The sequence below is a fragment of the Hyla sarda genome, chromosome 2, assembly GCF_029499605.1.
Source record: "Hyla sarda isolate aHylSar1 chromosome 2, aHylSar1.hap1, whole genome shotgun sequence".
NCBI lineage: Eukaryota > Metazoa > Chordata > Amphibia > Anura > Hylidae > Hyla > Hyla sarda.
The window spans coordinates 259,799,576-259,812,776 of NC_079190.1; the positions used below are offsets into that span (position 1 = coordinate 259,799,576).

Genomic DNA, 13,201 nt, shown 5'->3' on the forward strand with positions numbered 1-13,201 from the left:
GCAGCCGCCCAGAGCGCCCTCTTGATAGGGGTGCAGCTCTGCCTGGTTCAATAAAGTTAGCCAGCATCCGATGCAACCGCCCATCCAAATCACCTGCCCATCAAGCAAAACCCCTCCAGGCTACCCCAATCAGTTTTTTTCAGCCTGCTGGAGGAGCTCAGCACCATCTCCAAGGCAGACGGGGCAATCACTAAGGTCAGGTCCGTCCAACATCCTGACATCACGCCTGCCTCCATACATAGGGAGGAGCCAATGGGCAGGTTCAAGGGGCAGCAAAATTAGCTTTAGCCTAGGGTGGCAAAAATCCTTGCACCAGGCCTGATTGCCATTTGCCCCTTCTTAAGACACCATTACAAATATATAGCTGAGCGCTGCCGGAGCGAGGGAATGCTGAGCTCCCTGCCCAGCCAGTGCTTGTCCTATGATGCAGGCGGTGCTATTAGCGCTGCCTGTATCATCTGCTCTAAACAGGCCTGACCAGAAGAGGCCAGAGCAGTGGAGCAGCGTGGGACCTGAGAAGCAGCAGGACCGGGCCATCCGCGGGGCCAGTCATCTGCGCCCGGCGCCATTAAAGTGAAAGTAAGGCGTTTTGGGGGGTGTTGGCGTTAGGGTTAAAACACCAAAATAAGAATGATTCAGGGGTCTTGGGGGGTGGGGGGAGTGTTAGAGCAGAAGGGGATGAAGAGGTCTAAGGGGCATAAGAGTAAAAATAAGAATGATGCAGGGGTCTTGGGGGGGTGTTAGGGCAGAAGGGGATAAATGGGTCTGTGGGGTGTTAGGGCAGAAGGGGATAAATGGGTCTGGGGTGGCATAAAAGTGAAAATAAGAATGATGCTTGGGGGGTGGGGGTATTAGGGCAGAAGGGGACAGAGGGGTCTTGGGGGGCAGAAAAGTTTAACCCCTTGGGGACAGAGCCCATTATGACCCTAAGGACAGGAGCATTTTTTGCTAATCTGACCACAGTCACTTTAAGCATTAATAACTCTGGGATGTTTTTACTTATAAATGTGATTCCGAGATTGTTTTTTCATGACATATTCTACTTTATGGTAGTGGTAAAATTTCGTCGATACTTGCATCATTTCTTCGTGAAAAATTAAAAAATTTGATGAAAAATTTGAAAATTTAGCATTTTTCTACCTCTCTGCTTGTAAGGAAAATAGACATTCCAAATAAATTATATATTGATTTTTTTGGAAGAGGGCTTCAAAATTTTCTAAATCTGAATTTTTCAGGGACCAGTTCAGGTTTGAAGTGGATTTGAAGGGTCTTCATATTAGAAATACCCAATAAATGACCCCATTATAAAAACTGCACCCCTCAAAGTATTCAAAATGACAGTCAGTAAGTGTGTTAACCCTTTAGGTGTTTCACAGGAATAGCAGCAAAGTGAAGGAGAAAATTCAAAATCTTCATTTTTCACACTCACATGTTCTTGTAGACCCAGTTTTTGAATTTTTACAAGGGGTAAAAGGAGAAAAATCCTCTCAAAATTTGTAACCCAATTCGAGTAAGGAAATACCTCATATGTGTATGTAAAGTGTTCGGTGGGCTCAGAAGGGAAAGAGCGACAATGGGATTTTGGAGAGTGAGTTTTTCTGAAATGGCACAAAAACACAAAAAAAACACATGGCACACTATTATGGAAACTACACCCCTCAAGGAAAGTAACAAGGAGTACAGTGAGCCTTAAAACCCCACAGGTTTTTGACAACATTTTGTTAAAGTTGGATGTGTAAATAAAAAAAAATGTTTTCCCTAAAATGCTGGTTTTCCCCAAATTTTACTTTTTTACAAGGGGTAATAGGAGAAAATGCCCCCCCCCCCAAATTTGTAACCCCATTTCTTCTGAGTATGGAAATACCCCATGTGTGGATGTCAAGTGCACTGTGAGCACACTACAATGCTCAGAAGAGAAGGAGCGCCATTGAGCTTTTAGAGAGAAAATTTTTTGGAATGGAAGTCGGGGGCCATGTGCATTTACAAAGCCCCCCGTGGTGCCATAACAGTGGACCCCCCCACATGTGACCCCATTTTGGAAGCTACACACCTCACGGAATGTAATAAGGGGTACAGTGAGCATTTACACCCTACTGGCGTTTGACAGATCTTTTGAACAGTGGGCTGTGCAAATGAAAAATTACATTTTTCATTTTCACGGACCACTGTTCCAAAAATCTGTCAGACACCTGTGGGGCGTAAATGCTCACTGAACCCCTTATGACATTCTGTCAGGGGTGTAGTTTCTAAAATGGGGTCACATGTGGGGGGTCCATTGTTCTGGCACTATGGGGGCTTTGTAAACACATGTGGCCTTCAATTCCGGACAAATTTTCTCTCCAAAAGCCCAATGGCGCTCCTTCTCTTCTGAGCATTGTAGTTCGCCCATAGAGCACTTTACATTTACATATGGGGTATTTATATACTCAGAAGAAATGGGGTTACAAATTTTGGGGGGCTTTTATCCTATTTTCCCTTGTGAAAATGAAAATTTTAGCAAAATGTTTTTTTTATATTTTTTTAATTTTCCCATTCAACTTTAATGAAAATTTGTCAAACACCTGTGGGGTGTTAAAGTTCATTATAGCCCCTGTTACATTCCGTGAGGGGTTTAGTTTCCAAAATGGGGTCACGTGTTTTTTGTTTTTTTTGCGTTTATGTCAGAACCACTGTAAAATCAGCCACCCCTGTGCAAATCACTAATTTAGGCCTCAAATGTACATAGTGCGCCCGCAGAGCATTTTACGCCCACATATGGGGTATTTTCGTACTCAGGAGAAATTGCGTTACAAATTTTGTGGGTCTTTTTTTCCCTTTTACCTCTTGTGAAAATTAAAAGTAAAGGGCAACACCAGCATGTTAGTGTAAAAAATATTTTTTTTTACACTAACAGGCTGGTGTAGACCCCAACTTTTCCTTCTCATAATGGGTAAAAGGAGAACAAAAGGAGAACAAGCCCAAAATTTGTAGTGCAATTTCTCCAGAGTACGGAAATACCCCGAATGTGGCACTAAACTTTCCTTGAAATACGACAGGGCTCCGAAGTGAGAGAGCGCCATGCGCATTTGAGGACTAAATTGAGGATTGCATAGGGGTGGACATAGTGGTATTCTACGCCAGTGATTCCCAAACATGGTGCCTCCAGCTGTTGCTAAACTCCCAGCATGCCTGGACAGTCAATGGCTGTCTGGAAATGCTGGAAGTTGTTGTTTTGCAACAGCTGGAGGCTCCATTTTGGAAACACTGCTGTACAATACGTTTTCATTTTTATTGGGGGGGGGGGCAGTGTAAGGGGTGTATATGTAGTGTTTTACCCTTTATTATGTGGTAGTGTAGTGTTTTTAGGGTACATTCGCACTGGCGGAGGTTTACAATGCGCTTACCGCTACGAGTTTGCGCTGCGGTGAAAAATTTGCCGCAGCTCATACTTGAAGCAGGAAACTTACCCTGTACATTCACATGGGGGGGGGGGGAACCTCCAGCTATTTCAAAACTACAACTACCAGCATGCACTGACAGACCATGCATGCTGGGAGTTGTACTTTTTCAACAGCTGGAGGCACACTGGTTGGAAAACCTTCAGTTAGGTTCTGTTACCTTACTCAGCATTTTCCAACCAGTGTCCCTCCAGCAATTGCAAAACTACAACTCCCAGCATGTACTGATCGCAGAAGTGCACGCTGGGAGATGTAGTCATGCAACAGCTGGAGGTACGCAACTACAACTCCCAGCATGCCGAGACAGTTGTTTGCTGTTTGGGCATGCTGGGATTTGCAGTTTTGCAACATCTGGAGGGCTACAGTTTAGAGACCACTGAACAGTGATCTCCAAACTGTGGACCTCCAAATGTTGCAAAACTACAAATCCCAGCATGCCCAGACAGCAAACTGATATGTGGGCATGCTGGGAGTTATAGTTTTGCAAGATCTAGAGGGCCACAGTTCACTGCACAGTGATTTCCAAACCTGTAGCCCTCCAGCTGTTGCAAAACTACAAATCCCAGCATGACAGCTTGTCTGGGCATGCTGGGAGTTGTAGTTTTTCAACATCTGGAAGGCAACAGTGTAGAGACCACTGTATAGTGGTCTCAAACTGTAGCCCTCTAGATGTTGCTAGGCAACTTACCGGCTTCCGTCGGATCCCGGGAGCCAGACGCACGTCGTCGCCCACAGCCTCGCCCGCAGCCTCGCCCGCAGGGTAAGTGGACTTCGTCTCCGGTCCCCTTCGGTTTCCCCGTTATGCCCCACCTAGTGTGGGTGGGCAGAACGGGGAAAACGAAAGTTAACCCCCGATCTGCTATTTTGCGTCGCTTCTAGACACCCAATAGTAGGGATAGGAGGGGTTACACCCCTGCCACCTCACTCCTATCCCTTCAGGGGGATCGGTGGTTTCTTGGACAACTGCGTTCCCCCCTATTTTCCGGGTCACCGGGTCACCATAGACCCGAATGACCCGGAATAGCTGCAAATCGCAAGTGTGAATTCACTTGCGATTTGTGCCGATCGCCGACATGGGGTGTCTGATGACCCCCCTGGGAATTTGCGCGGGGTGCCTGCTGATCGATATCAGCAGTCACCCCGGTCCGGTCCCCACACAGCACGCGGCGGGGACCGAAATTCACAGGGGCGTATGCATACGCCCTTCGTCCCCAACAGGTTAAAGAAGAATGATGCAGAGGTCTTGGCTGGTGTAGAGTGTTGGGACAGAAGGGGACAGAGGGGTCTGGAGGGACAGAAAAATTTAAAGAAGGATGATATAGGGGTCAGGGGGGCAGAGGAGTCTGGATGAGGACTTAGGGGTCAGGGAGGCGGAAGTGTCTGTGGGGGATCTATAGGAGGGGGGAAGAGGGGTCTGGAAGAGAACCTAGGGGTCTGGGGGCACTTAAGGCCCATCCACATTGAGGACATTCCTCCGGCAGAAATCTGCTTGCAGCAGAGTCCAAATGTTTTCAATGGCTTTCTGCTGCTCTGTGTATACTGTGGAATCGCCACAGTGGAATTCCCCCAGCAGAATGGATGTAAACCCTGAGAACAAACATTTTAGTTCTGTGAGTGGACGTCCATTATGCTGGTTGAATTCAACTGGACTGCATTGTCATCTATAAAGCTGGCGCACATCCGTGCAGTCCTAGCGCCAATGATTTCAGCGGTGCCTGCAGCAAATGGACATTTCACTGACCAAATGTCCACAGTGTGGAAAAGCTCTTAGGTGTCTGCAGGAGGAGGGGAAAATGGGTCTGGGGGGAGTACAGGGGTGGGATTCTGACAAACAGATAAAACTGTGTCTGGCAGTATTATTTTTAGGGGTCATGATGTCTGGCAGAGCTATAATGATTATTGTTGTTATACGGAGGATGAGGATCTGCTAACAAAGTAACAAATGATGTGCAGGTGTCAGACTCTGCAGAGAAGATGGAGCTGAAAGAAGACAAGGACCAGATGAAGAAAAAAAAGGAAGGACAACAGAGAAGACGTCTCCTGTGAGTTATTACACAACTGTGTATGCTGCCTGACGGTGCCCCATTAGAGCTGGAGTCACTTGTAATTTCAGCAGTGATGATGGATGACACTGTACCCCAATCTGTGGCTCTACAGCTGTTACAAAACTACGACTCCCATAATGCCTGAAGCTTTGCAACAGCTGGAGAGCCACTTAAACCGAGGTGATTTTAGACTATGCAGCCTATTTTATTTTAATAGGTGTCTGACTTCTGCGACACTTACTGTAAAAATAAATAAAAGGGCTGCATAGTCTAATATGCCGGGCCTATTTTTTTTCCCAGTCTGGCCCTGGAAGTATGTGTATTACAAGAATTTCCCAACCTTTATCTCTACAGTTGTTTCAAAACTACAGTTCCCATCATGCTCTTCTGTCTGCATGATGGCAGTTGTAGTTTTGCAACAGTTCATATGGGGGGGATCCTCATTCATTGTTTTAAGGGACACAGAGCTATAATTTGCTTCAGGGCAAGTGGCAATATAATATTTGGGGGCCCAACATGTGGTAGTGTTATACTCAGGGGCACAGTGTGTGGCAGTATTATACTCAGGGGTACGGTGTGTGTGACAGTATTATACTCAGGGGTATGGTGTGTTTGGCAATATTATACTCAGGGGTACGGTGTGTGGCAGTATTATACTCAGGGGTACGGTGTGTGTGGCAGTATTATACTCAGGGGTACGGTGTGTGTGGCAGTATTATACTGAGGGGTATGGTGTGTTTGGCAACATTATACTCAGGGGTACGGTGTGTGGCAGTATTATACTCAGGGGTACGGTGTGTGGCAGTATTATACTCAGGGGTACGGTGTGTGTGGCAGTATTATACTCAGGAGTACGGTGTGTGTGGCAGTGTTATACTCAGGGGTACGGTGTGTGTGGCAGAATTATACTCAGGGGTACGGTAAGTGTGGCAGTATTATACTCAGGGGTACGGTGTGTGTGGCAGTATTATACTCAGGGGTACAGTGTGTGTGGCAGTATTATACTCAGGGGTACAGTGTGTGTGGCAGTATTATACTCAGGGGTATGGTGTGTGTGGCAGTATTATACTCAGGGGCATAGTGTTTAACAGCATTTTATTTCGGTATACAGCATGTGGCAGTATTATATTCAGGGGCATAGTGTGCGACAGTATTATGCCAGGGGCACAGTGTGTGGCAGTTATATATTCAGGGCACAGTGTGTGGCAGTATTATACCAGGGGCACAGTGTGTGGCAGTATTATACCAGGGGCACAATGTGTGGCAGTTGGGGAACGGTTATGACTTATTAAAGGGGTACTCCGGCCCAAAGACATCTTATCCCCTATCCAAAGGATAGGGGATAAGATGTCAGACCGCAGGGGTTCCGCCACTGGGGACCCTCACAATCTTGCATTCAGCACCCACCTCGGAAAACTGCACGGCGCACAGAATCTGACTACGGGAGAATCTGACTATGGGAGGGGGCATGATGGCCCCCTCCCATAGACTTGCAGGGTGGGGGTGGGGCGTGATGTCACGATACTTCGGCCCCGTGGTCATCACATGGCAGATTCTGAGCTGGCAGCGTGGCGTGCAGCTCCCCGAGGTGGGTGCTGAATGCAAGATTGCGGGGGTCCCCAGCGGCAGGACCCCAACCGTCAGACATCTTATTGCCTATCCTTTGGATAGGAAATAAGATGTCTTAGGGCTGGAGTACCCCTTTAAGTACTAATTATGTTCTACAACAGAAAGTGCCTATTTCTGGCATGGCACTATGGCCACTAGGTGTGAACCAGGTCTTAGGGTTTAGCTTGGACCTTCACCGGATGACAGACCTGGAAAAACGGAGCGGACCCCTACTAAAAGTAGTTGAGTACCCCTGCACCTCTGGGTGCACAGACAATGTAAGGAAGACAATCCTAAAATACAACATAACATACGCATGGCATATACATAACCTTTACAAGATATATATATATATATATATATATATATATATATATACATATATATTACTACTATATTTATATAACAATAAAGTAAAGAAATCTCTTAAAATACAACACACTCAGTGTTTCTTACCTTAAGGGAAACATTCCACACAATACATATGAAAAACAAGAAAAGCACCATATGGACATCAAGTGGCTTCTCTAAACCCTGTACTTTGTGATCATACAATAAAGAATTTAGATTCTGTCTGCAATTTCGGGTGCCTTTATGTTTTTCTATGACCAGGTGTGGAATTTGTTAAAAGGAAATTTTCAATCATTCCCTATTTTGAAATATCGAGACCTTTACATAATAGATATAGGATATTGGTGATGAAATGAGTTTCCTGTAAGGAGCTTAGTTGGATAAACCTGACAACGGGCATACAGTATACTGTATGTAGGGAAAGGTATTAACACACAATATTTTACAGTGAACATATTCCTTGTAATAATCATTTAATTAAAAAAATAACAATTTATATGTATAAAGCTCAACATGTGTGTGTATGTATGTATGTATGTATGCGTGTATGTGTATGACATAGGAGGTCGGGAAAGGAGGTCGGGATAGGAGGACGGGATAGGAGGACGGGATAGGAGGATGGGATAGGAGGATGGGATAGGAGGACGCGATAGGAGGACCGGGATAGGAGGACCGGATAGGAGGACCGGGATAGGAGGTTGGGATAGGAGGTCGGGATAGAGGGTCGAGATAGGAGGACGCGATAGGAGGACAGGATAGGAGGACTGGATAGGAGGTCGGGATAGGAGGTCGGGATAGGAGGTCGGGATAGGAGGTCAAGATAGGAGGTCGGAATAGGAGGTCGAGATAGGAGGACGGGATAGGAGGACGGGATAGGAGGTCGGGACAGGAGGTCGGGATAGGAGGTCGAGATAGGAGGTCGGGATAGGAGGTCGGGATAGGAGGACGGGATAGGAGGATGGGATAGGAGGACGCGATAGGAGGACCAGGATAGGAGGACCGGATAGGAGGACCGGGATAGGAGGTCGGGATAGGAGGTCGGGATAGGAGGTCGAGATAGGAGGACGCGATAGGAGGACGGGATAGGAGGTCAGGATAGGAGGTCGGGATAGGAGGTCGGGATAGGAGGTCGGGATAGGAGGACGGGATAGGAGATTGTGATAGGAGGACGGGATAGGAGGTCGAGATGGGAGGACGGGATAGGAGGTCATGATAGGAGGATGGGATAGGACGGGATAGGAGGACGGGATAGGAGGTCGGGATAGGAGGTCGGGATAGGAGCACGGGATAGAAGGACAGGATAGATGGACTGGATAGGAGGACAGGATAGGAGGACAGGATAGGAGGACGGAAAAGGAGGACGGGAAAGGAGGTCGAGATATGAGGACGGGAAAGGAGGATGGGATAGGAGGATGGGATAGGAGGACGGGAAAGGAGGAAGGGATAGGAGGATGGGATAGGAGGAGGGGGTTTGAGGACGGCATTGAAGGACGGGATAGGAGGACAGGATAGGAGGACGGGATAGATGGACAGGATAGGAGGACGGGATAAGAGGATGGGATAGGAGGACGGAAAAGGCGGACGGGAAAGGAGGTCGAGACAGGAGGACGGGAAAGGAGGTCGAGATAGGAGGACGGGAAAGGAGGACGGGAAAGGAGGTCGAGATATGAGGAAGGGAAAGGAGGACAGGATAGGAGGACGGGATAGGAGGACGTGATAGGAGGACGGGGTAGGAGGACGGGGTAGGAGGACGGGATAGGAGGACGGGATAGGAGGACGGGATAGGAGGTCGGGAAAGGAGGTCGGGATATGATGACGGGATAGGAGGTCGGGATATGACAACAATATATGAGGAAGGAATATGAAGTCCAAAGCTTCCTCCTTTGTTTATTTTCCTCCCCAACAAGGATTAGGAAGGAAAAACCGGGCAACGCCGGGTACTCAGCTAGTAATGTAATAAAAATGACATTTACCAGTGCTTATATGGAACATTTCCGTTGTTGGCGTGTAATACTTTTGTGCTACATAATAGTCATTTCTAATCCCCAAGAATTAAGCCCTCTGTAATTACATACACAAGACTTACATGAGAGGTTATTGTGCAAACCACAAACTTTCTGTTCATTCTTTCAAGTGATCTGAACCATCAAGAAATAGGTTTTCTTCTACAGAATGGCAGGTTACTGTGAACGGGTTACATAGGTGCACCTGTGAATGTTCAGCAAGGAAATGGAGACCGTGAAGTCATATCATTGCTATTTGGTGACGAAAAAGAGTAGAAAACAAAGTCTTTAAATGAATAGGATTATGTTTATTAGGTTGTATATTATAACAGTCTACTAAATCATTACAATATTTTAATAGGTGTTCTTCAAAGTGCACAGTCCTACTGATTAAGATCTGGTTAATGGTATAGTATATGAACGTTTTCAGTTCATCTCCAATAAGCAAAGGGTTTTTGGCAGCTACTAACCATTTCCAACTCCATGGTAATGCCTAAGCATTAAGAATGGGATATCCTAAAAGCTCTTATAATTGTAATGTATAGGTGTCCCAACACTTTTGTCCATACAGTGTACATTTTGGCAGATTCTGACAATGTATTATTATTCTTTATGGCAAGTATCATATGGAAGTGTGACCTAACCCCTTAACCCATTAAGGACCAATGACGTACCGGTACGTCATGAGTCCGCTCCCGTTCTATAACGCGGGGCCCCGTGTCATAGCGGGTCGGGCCCGGCCTCTAACCTGCACTGATCGCGGTGCCATGCGCTATTAACCCTTTAGACACGCCAATCAAAGTTGAACGCCGCGTCTAAACTGAAAGTAAATCATTGCCGGGTAGCTCAGTGGGCTGTTCGGGATGTCCACGGCGAAATCGCGGCATCCTGAACAGCTGTGAGACAGCAGGAGGGTCCCTTACCTTGCCTCCTGGTGTCCGATCGCTGGATGACTGCTCAGTGCCTGAGATCCAGGCATGAGCAGTCAAGCAGCATAATCATTGATCAATGGTTTCCTATGAGAAACCATTGATCAATGTAAAAGATCAGTGTGTGCAGTGTTATAGCCCCTATGGGAGGTATAAAATTGCAAAACAAAAGTGAAGAAAAAGTTAATAAAGATCATTTAACCCTTTCCCTAATAAAAGTTTGAATTACCCCCCTTTTCCCATAAAAAAAAGTGTAAACAAAAATAAACATATGTGGTATCGACACGTGTGGAAATGTCCGAATTATAAAAATATAACGTTAATTAAACTGCACGGTCAATGGCGTACGCGCAAAATAAATAGTGTATTTTTGGTCACTTTTTTTATCATGAAAAAGATCAATAAGTCCTTTCAATACAAAAATTGGTACCGCTAAAAACTTCAGATCACGGCGCAAAAAATAAGCCCTCATACCGCCCCATACGCAGAAAACCTTTGTTCCCAGAACCTTTGCTTTTGCCCCTGACTACTAACCTTGCCACCTGCCCTGACCTTCTGCTACGTCTGACCTTGCCTTGCATTGTCCTTGTTACGCCGAGCGCTCCGGGTCCCCGCTCCTCCCCGGAGCGCTCGCTACACTCTCGCCACTGCAGCGCCCCGGTCAGATCCACTGACCCGGTGCGCTGCGATACCGCCTCCAGCCGGGATGCGATTTGCGATGCGGGTGGCGCCCGCTCGCGATGCGCACCCCGGCTCCCGTACCTGACTCGCTCTCCGTCGGTCCTGTCCCGGCGCGCGCGGCCCCGCTCCCTAGGGCGCGCGCGCCGGGTCTCTGCGATTTAAAGGGCCACTGCACCGCTGATTGGCGCAGTGGTTCTAATCAGTGTGTTCACCTGTGCACTCCCTATGTATACCTCACTTCCCCTGCACTCCCTCGCCGGATCTTGTTGCCATTGTGCCAGTGAAAGCGTTTCCTTGTGTGTTCCTAGCCTGTGTTCCAGACCTCCTGTCGTTGCCCCTGCCTTTTCTTCTGCTCCCGTGCTCTCCAGACCTGACCCTTCTAAACCCTTCCTATTGGAGGTTGATGCCTCCTCAGTAGGAGCTGGAGCGGTTCTTCTACAAAAAAATTCTTCCGGGCATGCTGTTACCTGTGGTTTTTTTTCTAGGACCTTCTCTCCGGCGGAGAGGAACTACTCCATCGGGGATCGAGAGCTACTGGCCATTAAATTAGCACTTGAGGAATGGAGGCATCTGCTGGAGGGATCAAAATTTCCAGTTATCATTTACACCGATCACAAGAATCTCTCCTATCTCCAGTCTGCCCAACGGCTGAATCCTCGCCAGGCCAGGTGGTCTCTGTTCTTTGCCCGGTTTAATTTTGAAATTCACTTTCGCCCTGCCGATAAGAACATTAGGGCCGATGCTCTCTCTCGTTCCTCGGATGCCTCGGAAGTAGAGCTCTCTCCGCAACACATCATTCCTCCTGACTGCCTGATCTCCACTTCTCCAGCCTCCATCAGGCAAACTCCTCCAGGGAAGACCTTTGTCTCTCCACGCCAACGCCTCGGAATCCTCAAATGGGGTCACTCCTCCCATCTCGCAGGCCATGCGGGCATCAAGAAATCCGTGCAACTCATCTCTCGTTTCTATTGGTGGCCGACTCTGGAGACGGATGTTGTTGATTTTGTGCGGGCCTGCACTGTCTGTGCCCGGGATAAGACTCCTCGCCAGAAGCCCGCTGGTCTTCTTCATCCTCTGCCTGTTCCCGAACAGCCTTGGTCTCTGATTGGTATGGACTTTATTACAGACTTACCCCCATCCCGTGGCAACACTGTTGTTTGGGTGGTCGTTGATCGATTTTCCAAGATGGCACATTTTATTCCTCTTCCGGGTCTTCCTTCAGCGCCTCAGTTGGCAAAACAATTTTTTGTACACATTTTTCGTCTTCACGGGTTGCCCACGCAGATCGTCTCGGATAGAGGCGTCCAATTCGTGTCAAAATTCTGTAGGGCTCTCTGTAAACAACTCAAGATTAAATTAAACTTTTCTTCTGCTTATCATCCTCAATCCAATGGGCAAGTAGAAAGAATTAACCAGGTCCTGGGTGATTATTTACGGCATTTTGTTTCCTCCCGCCAGGATGACTGGGCAGATCTTCTACCATGGGCCGAATTCTCGTATAACTTCAGAGTCTCTGAATCTTCTTCCAAATCCCCATTTTTCGTGGTGTACGGCCGTCACCCTCTTCCCCCCCTCCCTACTCCCTTGCCCTCTGGTTTGCCCGCTGTGGATGAAATAACTCGTGATCTTTCCACCATATAGAAAGAGACCCAAAATTCTCTCTTACAGGCTTCATCACGCATGAAGAAGTTTGCTGATAAGAAAAGAAGAGCTCCCCCCATTTTTTCTCCCGGAGACAAGGTATGGCTCTCCGCTAAATATGTCCGCTTCCGTGTTCCCAGCTACAAATTGGGACCACGCTATCTTGGTCCTTTCAAAATTTTGTGCCAGATTAATCCTGTCTCTTACAAACTTCTTCTTCCTCCTTCTCTTCGTATTCCTAATGCCTTTCACGTTTCTCTTCTTAAACCACTCATCATCAACCGTTTCTCTCCCAAACTTGTTTCTCCCACTCCTGTTTCCGGCTCTTCGGACATCTTCTCCGTAAAGGAGATACTGGCCTCCAAGAAGGTCAGAGGGAAAACCTTTTTTTTGGTCGATTGGGAGGGCTGTGGTCCTGAAGAGAGATCCTGGTAACCTGAGGACAATATCCTAGACAAAAGTCTGGTCCTCAGGTTCTCAGGCTCCAAGAAGAGGGGGAGACCCAA

The 13,201-nt window shown here is 47.3% G+C and overlaps 1 long non-coding RNA gene across 1 annotated transcript in view; it reads right to left on the minus strand.

The window, feature by feature from the left end:
- The window catches only part of LOC130357846 (uncharacterized), a 63,758-nt gene that overhangs the window by 5,119 nt on the left and 45,438 nt on the right, over positions 1–13,201 (minus strand). Inside the window, exon 3 of the long non-coding RNA XR_008889294.1 lies at positions 9,528–9,649. This is a non-coding gene — a long non-coding RNA (uncharacterized LOC130357846). The remainder of the gene's footprint in view (positions 1–9,527; positions 9,650–13,201) is intronic.